Raw genomic sequence first — 10,000 nt, forward strand, 5'->3', positions numbered from 1 at the left:
TAAATGAGAGAGGAATGCCTGTAGAATATAGACTTGGCATGATGGGTTGGAGAGGTGGGGACTGCAGAACAAGAGATGGATATAGCGTCTAGTGGTAGAGAGATGGATATAGAGTCTAGTGGTAGAGAGGTAGGGACTGTAGAACAAGAGATGGATATAGAGTCTAGTGGTAGAGAGATGGATATAGAGTCTAGTGGTAGAGAGGTAGGGACTGTAGAACAAGAGATGGATATAGAGTATAGTGGTAGAGAGTTGAGGACTGCAGAACAAGAGATGGATATAGAGTCTAGTAGTAGAGAGATGAGGACCACAGAACAAGATATGGATATAGAGTCTGGTAGTAGAGAGATGAGGACTACAGAACAAGAGATGGATATAGAGACTAGTGGTAGAGAGATGAGGACCACAGAACAAGAGATGGATATAGAGTCTAGTGGTAGAGAGATGAGGACTACAGAACAAGAGATGGATATAGAGTCTAGTGGTAGAGAGATGAGGACCACAGAACAAGAGATGGATATAGAGACTAGTGGTAGAGAGATGAGGACCACAGAACAAGAGATGGATATAGAGTCTAGTGGTAGAGAGATGAGGACTACAGAACAAGATATGGATATAGAGTCTAGTGGTAGAGAGATGAGGACTACAGAACAAGAGATGGATATAGAGTCTAGTGGTAGAGAGATGAGGACTACAGAACAAGAGATGGATATAGAGTCTAGTGGTAGAGAGATGAGGACCACAGAACAAGAGATGGATATAGAGTCTAGTGGTAGAGAGATGGGTAGCACAGAACAAGAGATGGATATAGAGTCTAGTGGTAGAGAGATGAGGACCACAGAACAAGAGATGGATATAGAGTCTAGTGGTAGAGAGATGAGGACCACAGAACAAGAGATGGATATAGAGTCTAGTGGTAGAGAGATGAGGACCACAGAACAAGAGATGGATATAGAGTCTAGTGGTAGAGAGATGAGGACCACAGAACAAGAGATGGATATAGAGTCTAGTGGTAGAGAGATGAGGACTACAGAACAAGAGATGGATATAGAGTCTAGTGGTAGAGAGATGAGGACTACAGAACAAGAGATGGATATAGAGTCTAATGGTAGAGAGATGAGGACTACAGAACAAGAGATGGATATAGAGTCTAGTGGTAGAGAGATGAGGACCACAGAACAAGAGATGGATATAGAGTCTAGTGGTAGAGAGATGAGGACTACAGAACAAGAGATGGATATAGAGTCTAATGGTAGAGAGATGAGGACTACAGAACAAGAGATGGATATAGAGTCTAGTGGTAGAGAGATGAGGACCACAGAACAAGAGATGGATATAGAGTCTAGTGGTAGAGAGATGAGGACTACAGAACAAGAGATGGATATAGAGTCTAGTGGTAGAGAGATGAGGACCACAGAACAAGAGATGGATATAGAGTCTAGTGGTAGAGAGATGAGGACCACAGAACAAGAGATGGATATAGAGTCTAGTGGTAGAGAGATGAGGACCACAGAACAAGAGATGGATATAGAGACTAGTGGTAGAGAGATGAGGACCACAGAACAAGCGATGGATGGCGAGAGAGTCTGGTGGTAGAGAGATGGGTAGCACAGAACAAGAGATGGATATAGAGTCTAGTGGTAGAGAGATGAGGACTACAGAACAAGAGATGGATATAGAGTCTAGTGGTAGAGAGATGAGGACCACAGAACAAGAGATGGATATAGAGTCTAGTGGTAGAGAGATGAGGACCACAGAACAAGAGATGGATATAGAGTCTAGTGGTAGAGAGATGAGGACTACAGAACAAGAGATGGATATAGAGTCTAATGGTAGAGAGATGAGGACTATAGAACAAGAGATGGATATAGAGTCTAGTGGTAGAGAGATGAGGACCACAGAACAAGAGATGGATATAGAGTCTAGTGGTAGAGAGATGAGGACCACAGAACAAGAGATGGATATAGAGTCTAGTGGTAGAGAGATGAGGACTACAGAACAAGAGATGGATATAGAGTCTAGTGGTAGAGAGATGAGGACCACAGAACAAGATATGGATATAGAGTCTGGTAGTAGAGAGATGAGGACTACAGAACAAGAGATGGATATAGAGACTAGTGGTAGAGAGATGAGGACCACAGAACAAGAGATGGATATAGAGTCTAGTGGTAGAGAGATGAGGACTACAGAACAAGAGATGGATATAGAGACTAGTGGTAGAGAGATGAGGACTACAGAACAAGAGATGGATATAGAGTCTAGTGGTAGAGAGATGAGGACCACAGAACAAGAGATGGATATAGAGTCTAGTGGTAGAGAGATGAGGACCACAGAACAAGAGATGGATATAGAGTCTAGTGGTAGAGAGATGAGGACCACAGAACAAGAGATGGATATAGAGTCTAATGGTAGAGAGATGAGGACCACAGAACAAGAGATGGATATAGAGTCTAATGGTAGAGAGATGAGGACCACAGAACAAGAGATGGATGGCGAGAGAGTCTGGTGGTAGAGAGATGGTTTGTAAAAGGAGGTAGAGTGTGTCAGAGAGTTGAAAGGAAGAAGAGGGAAACAGAAAAAGTGGAAAAGATACTGATAGAGAAAAGAACAGAGAGAGACATGGACATGGGGACAAGAGCATTACATAGAAATAGAGAAGCAGTGAAGAGAAGAAGAGAGGGAAGAGAAATAGAAGGATGGAGTCAGAGTTGGACAGATAAAGGGAATGAAGCAGAACACAAGGGAGAAGGGAGATGGACGGTTTGACAGAGAAAGTGTGTGTGTGTGTGTGTGTGTGTGTGTGTGTGTGTGTGTGTGTGTGTGTGTGTGTGTGTGTGTGTGTGTGTGTGTGTGTGTGTGTGTGTGTGTGTGTGTGTGTGTGTGTGTGTGTGTGCGCGTACAGGCAACGGCTTTCTTCTGTGGACGAAGGTTCGGACCAAAGCGCAGCGTGGTTAGAGTTCAACATGTTTAATAAAGACCATAAACGTGAACACTACAAAATACCAAAACAACAAATGTGGAAAAACCAAACAGTCCCATCTGGTGCAATGACACAAAGACAGAAGACAACCACCCACAAAACCCAACACAAAACAGGCTACCTAAATATGGTTCCCAATCACAGACCATGATTAACACCTGCCTCTGATTGAGAACCATATCAGGCAAAACATAGTAATGGAAAAACTAGACACACAACATAGAATGCCCACTCAGCTCACGTCCTGACCAACACTAAAACAAAGAAAACACAAAAGAACTGTGGTCAGAACGCGACAGTGTGTGTGAACTTGCCAGGAAGCAAGAGCAGGACTTCTCAGCTGAATCAATCAGAGCTTGAAGACATTTGAGTGGGTGCAGCCTTCACATTATGTCTGTCTTTGTCCAAAGCTGTCATCAAGGCAAAGGGTGGCTACTTTGAAGAATATCAAAAATAAAATATATTTTGATTTGTTTAACACTATTTCGTTTACTACATGATTCCACATGTGTTATTTCATAGTTTTGATGTCTTCACTGTTATTCAACAATGTAGAAAATAGTAAAAATAAAGAAAAATCCTTGAATGAGTAGTTGTGTCCAAACTTCTGGTACTCTAGCTTAGAACAGAACCCTTCCAGTATTGGTCAGTAATAAGTTAATGCATTTACTTCATGAATAAGATTTCCTGTCTTTTAGAAGTAAACTCTGAAATATATAAGTGGATGAATAAGTGGAGAGACAGAGGGAGGACTTGGCAGCCAAAAGCAGGAACTTCCTATGACTCCAGGCTTTACCCAGGAGTCAGTGGGAGTCAGGAGTACCCCTGAGGGGACGTTCTCATTCGCTGTGAACACAGTGAGGGGCTGGCCCAGAGTGGGCTGGGGTCAGCATTCTACTGCACGATTGGCCGAGACCTGCCATCCTGTGATGAGTCAGTGTCGCCCACGGCAATGGCGTGCCTCATATTCTGGGATTCGGTTGGCTTCGTGTCTGTGTGTGTGTGTGTGTGTGTGTGTGTGTGTGTGTGTGTGTGTGTGTGTGTGTGTGTGTGTGTGTGTGTGTGTGTGTGTGTGTGTGTGTGTTTGTGTGTGTGTGTGTGTGTGTGTGTGTGTGTGTGTGTGTGTGTGTGTGTGTGTGTGTGTGTGTGACTTTTTTTACTTTTGGTCTTTCTTTATTGAAACATTCTCAATTCATTTAAAACTCACCCCCCCACTCCTAAAATAAAACAATTAAAATATATCCTGTACTGCATACATGTACCATACTCACCTTTTCATCTACCACATGATACAAATCACCATGCACAAAAACCCTCTCCTACAACCGTATATCCAAACCATCTTCCCCAGCAATACAGACAGCCCCCCCAACACACCATATCTCCTCAAACATCTCCACACATTTGATCATTTTATAGAACTCAAACTCAACCTTAAGGCGCGCAGAGACCATCCCATTAAACAGTAGTAAAGGGTCTGTTATCCCCCCACCTTTGACCCTGTTCCTCCTTGTTAGCCAAATAGCTAACTTTGCCTGAGCAAACAGAAAATTCAACGAAACACATTTTTCTTTCTCCTTACTCGAATACCTGTATCCCATTATAAACATCCCAACAGCAAAAACCACCCCCAACCTGTCACACAGACATTCCAACAGAGACATTAATGACATTAACCTGGTGCACACAGAAAACACATGAATTACAGTTTCTTTCATTTGACAGAAAGGACACCCCTGCCCAATTCCCAGATCAACCCGTGCCAACCAGCTGTTAGTGGCCAGGGCTCCATGAAGAACCCTCCACTGGAGGTCCCCTGACCTCTTTGGTACTGGGGGTTTGTAGAGCGCCCTCCATCTAAAACCCGACTATCTAAACCCCACCATACTCTCCGGCCCACATACCCCCTGCCACTGATGTGCCTTCACTCCTGTTAGGCTTCTAATGCTCCTCACCTTAACGCAGAGGTTGTAGAGGGCTTTACCTCCCACCCCTCAAACTCCCCCAGGCTCGGAGTGTTAAAATCTAACAAGTCCTCCAGACCCCCTTGCCAGTCTCCAATCTCTGCCGTCACCTGCAGTGGCGGGAACATTGGTGGCCCCTCTCCCTTTGGCCTCTCAAAACACCCCCCTTACCGGCTCAGACAGTGCCTCCTGGACCTCCTCCAGGAATCTCTCCAGCAGCCTAAGAGACGTTATTCCTGTTTGTTGCGCCAAGACCTCCGGGGTTTTCCACCCCTCCTCTCCCAGCAGTCTCAGGTCACCCAGCCTTTGTAAACCCCCTGCCATCAGTTGCCTCTGCAGGGTGGCCGACTGAACCGATCTCAAAGGGATGGCTGGGTTGTGGAAGATAGGCTCCTCCCACACCCACTGCCCAGGCTCCACACCCCCTTCTCGTGTGGGCCTTAGCAGCTGCCAGGCCCTCAGCACCGCAGAGTAAAACTCTGAGAGACCTGCTGTACTCAGCCTCTCCAGCTTCATGAGGAACAGCTGCCGGTCCAACCCTAATCCGCCAGCTCTCCTCAGCAGCGCGCATGCTGGTTCCCTCCAGCCAACATCAGTGTGGTACAGCAGTCTCTGCACCGCCTTTAGTCGGAAAGCAGCCATCCTGCTCTCCAGTTCCACCAGGCCCTGTCCTCCTTCGTGGACGGTCATGTACAAAACTGCTGCCTTCAGCCAGTGATGTCCCGACCAAAAGAAGTCCACCAGCTTGCGTTGCAGGTCTGCAAGCAGACCGGCGGGGGGGGTTGAGGACAGCCAGTTTATGCCACAAGGAAGATGCCACCAGATTGTTGATTATCAGCACCCTCCCTCTATATGACACTTGGGACAGGAGCCACCTCCACCTGGCCAGTCTTGACACCACTGCCTGTGACAGCCCCTCCCAGTTCTTGCTGACCCACCTCTCTGAGCCCAGGTACACCCCCATCACTTTAAGCCCTTCACAACCCCACTGCAAACCCCCTGGAAGCAGAGGAGGAGCCCTATCCCCCCATGCCCCACATAATAGAGCTTTGCTCTTTCCCCAGTTTACCTTGGCTGATGAAGCTCCCTCGTACACCTTCAGACTGGTCTCTAGTTCCTGCATATCTTGCCCATCCCTGACCATCACAGAAACATCATCTGCATATGCTGAGACTGCTATTCCTGTCACCACATCCATGCCTGTCCAGCACACTCCCTGCAGTCTCCTGCGTAGCAGTCCTAAAAAAGGCTCAATGGCTAGTGTGTACAGCTGCCCAGATAGAGGGCATCCTTGTCTAATGCCCCGTCTCACCCAGACTGGCCTACTGAGCCCCCCTCCCACCTTAACCATACATGACGCCTCAGCATACAACAGCTTCACACAGGTCACAAAACTCTTCCCAAACCCAAACACAGACATCACATTAAACAGATACTCATGATCCACTCTATCAAAAGCCTTCTCTTGATCTAAAGAGACCAGTCCAAAGTTCACATTAGAACCTCTCGACAAGTCCAACATGTCCCTAATCAAGAACAAGTTGTCCGTGATTGAGCGTCCCGGTACACAATATGTCTGGTCCTTGTGTATTATAGAGTCCAGATGGGACTTCAGTCTGTTAGAGAGGACCTTGGCAAAACTCTTGTAGTCCGCACAGAGTAATGCCACAGGCCTCCAGTTCTTAAGTTCACACAAGTCCCCTTTTTTGGGCAGGAGAGTCAGAGCCGCCCGACGGCAGCTCATCGGCAACTCTCCTACCCCGACGCATTCACGCAACACGCAAAAGAAATCCTGTCCAATTGTTCCCCAGAATTTTATTGTAAAATTCCACTGGAAGTCCATCGACCCCGGGTGCACGACCGGGGGACATCTGGGTTACTGCCTCTGCCAGTTCATGTGATAACAGAGGAATGTCCATTTCATCCCTCTGTGCCCGAGAGAGGTTAGGGAGTCCTGCGAACAAGACCTGAGCACACATAGGATCACACATTTCTGCCCTATACAATTCAGTATAAAACTCACAGTCCGCTCCCGCATCTCCCCCACCACAGAGGTCACCTGCCCATCAGACAGCCGTAGACAATGCATACCCGTGGCTTCACTGCTCTGTCTTTCCAAATCAAAGAAGAAGGAGCTGGGAGCATCCATCTCCTTGAGCATGGAGAACCTAGCTCTTACAAGTGCTCCCTTTGCTTTAACCTGGAAAAAACTGCCCAGGTCCCTACGTAATTCGGCTAAGTTAGCCTGGAGGCCTACATTGCCTTGCCCCACCATCTCTACCTCCATCTCACTAATACACCGCTCTAGTTCCCCCAATACTCTCCTAGCCTCTGAGGATGAGAGAGCTGTGTACTATTGACAGAAAAGCCGAATTTGCACTTTCCCCACATCCCACCATTCACTCATACTCCGCTCTTCGCTGCCCCCATATTTCCCAAAAAGTCTGGAAACCTGAGCAAAAAGTGGCATCTTGTAAGAGCTTTACATTGAACTTCCAATAAGATGCCTGCCGGGCCCTGGTGAAATAGACATCCACTGGGAGAATGGTAGCACCTAGCAGCCTATTGCTCTGATTCCTGGACATGTAAAAACGATCAAGTCGAGCTGCACTCACCCTAGCCCCAAAAACCTTCACCCACGTATACTGTCTTGTGTTTGGATGTTTAGTTCTCCAAACATCCACTAGGTCAAACTGATTAAAGATGTCCCTTAACACTCCCACTGACACTGAATGAGGCTCTTCCCCATTTCTGTCTTTTGTAAAATCAATTGTACAGTTCCAGTCACCTCCGATCACCAGCGTCTCCTCAGGCGCTACTTGTGAGAGTTCCTGTCTAAGACTCCCAAATAGAACCCCTCTTTCTCTCCCTGTGTTAGGCGCATACACATTTATAAAGACAAAACACATGTTGTTAATTTCTGCTTTAACAACAAGCAACCTACCCCTACACACCTCCTTTGAGGAGCGAGCAAATTTTTACAGCCAGACCCGGTGCAAAAAGGACTGCCACCACTGCACTAAGATTTGTCCCATGGCTCAACACACTTGCCCCTTTCCACCAGAGCCCCCAATCAACTTCATTCACCACATCACTATGCGTCTCCTGCAGAAACAACACCTGTACTTTTTTTTGTTTTACATATTCACCCAACACACTCCTCTTTCCCGCATCTCTGGCGCCATTTATATTGAGAGAGCCTACCCAAAGAGTCTCCATAAGAAGTGGGAGAAAAGCCAGCAGAGAAATAGACCAATAGCAAAGCTCAAAAAACCCCAGTGTCAGTAAGAAATTAAACATTTAAACAGTGTCTGAAGGTAAACCTTTACGCACTGTTGTGACCCACTTCCTCAACCTAAACCGTTTCCTGGGTGAGAGGACACCATGCCCCTCATTTCTCATAGCATGTTGTACTGATCTTACAAACTTTCTAGGATCAGGAAAAAAAGCCTCAAGATTATTTTTTTTCTCCCTTAATCTCATTCAGGAACCTTGTCAGTTCTCTCAACGTGTACTTAGACCCCTCTGGTTGACTGGCTGTCAGCTCCGGGCCAATTGAAGAGGAGTCTGAAAAAAAATAACTCCTCATCCTCTTCCTCAGACTCACTTTCCTCCTCTTCTCTATCTCCCACCCTGACCACCTGCCCTTTCTCTCTGGTTAGGGCCTCACCTCCACCTTAACTCCGTTCTCAGGAACACACCTGAATCCATGCTGTATCGACAGCGTCTCCTCCGCGCTAGGCTGAGAAGCCATTGCGCACACTACACCTTCCAACCCCCAGGAAAGTTACTCTGTCCTCTTCCACCCTAACTTTGAAAAAAAACTTTGGATACCTCTAAAAACAAATATTGCATTAACCCTCCACCATAGAAAATAACATGTAAAGAAAAGAATAGAATCAAGAAAGTTAGTTAGGATAGAGCTTTCCACACCAAACACTCAAACTCCAAAAACACCCAGCATGCACCGAAAGAGAGAGAGAGAGAGAGAGAGAGAGAGAGAGAGAGAGAGAGAGAGAGAGAGAGAGAGGGTGTACATTTTTCTGATGTGGTTTCACATCCTGTGTTCTTTGTATGTTTGTATGATAGGATCGATGCATATGTCTTTATGTGACTGTAGAAGAGAAAATGACTTTATTTAGTAAAGAAAATAATCTTCTATTGCTAGAACAAACTTGCTATGTGAATGTGCCAGTATGTATTATCAAAGACTGTTACATTTAGGGACTGAACGTGCAAGCCAGCCAGCGAAAAGGAGGGGGAGATGATGGAAATAGAGAGACTGAGACGGACGGACAGACAGACAGACAGACAGACAGACAGACAGACAGACAGACAGACAGACAGACAGACAGACAGACGCAACCAACCAGTCACTTTTGTGTCTGACTCAATAAAAATGTAAAATAAATACTAATGATCCAGCAGCATGACCATCTCTGATTAATATTCAGAAAATGTTCCTCCCGTCTTTACAGGTCAGATGGTGCTCCTCCACACAGAGTATGTGGATTCTGTGTTAGTCTGACTGAGCAATCAGGACCTCACGCTGAATTAATGCTGTTGCACACATCTCCTCCACTCCTCCGTTCTCGCATCACTCTGAACATCTTAGCTGCAAAACTTTTCCCATCATGAAAACGGATTGAAAATTACAAAAGAAAAAATAACCTATTCAGTAGTGCATCGGTTACAATGGTTTCTGTAAACTACATTTAATTCCCCTCAGAGGTTTATCATCCTGCTCTAATGCGCTCATGCGTGTGTGTGTGTGTGTGTGTGTGTGTGTGTGTGTGTGTGTGTGTGTGTGTGTGTGTGTGTGTGTGTGTGTGTGTGTGTGTGTGTGTGTGTGTGTGTGTGTGTGTGTGTGTGTGTGTGTGTGTGTGTGTGTGTGTGTGTGTGTGTGTGCGTGCGTGCGTGCGTGCGTGTGTGTGTGTGTGTGTGCATGCATGTGTGTATGTGTGTCTTTGTAAAAGTACTCTGATGCAGTCACATCTGAGCGATTCATGACAAAAGACTGCCCAAAAATAACACACACTCCCAGCCCTTATCTCGT

Source organism: Oncorhynchus keta, chromosome 18 (assembly GCF_023373465.1).
Source record: "Oncorhynchus keta strain PuntledgeMale-10-30-2019 chromosome 18, Oket_V2, whole genome shotgun sequence".
Taxonomy (NCBI): domain Eukaryota; kingdom Metazoa; phylum Chordata; class Actinopteri; order Salmoniformes; family Salmonidae; genus Oncorhynchus; species Oncorhynchus keta.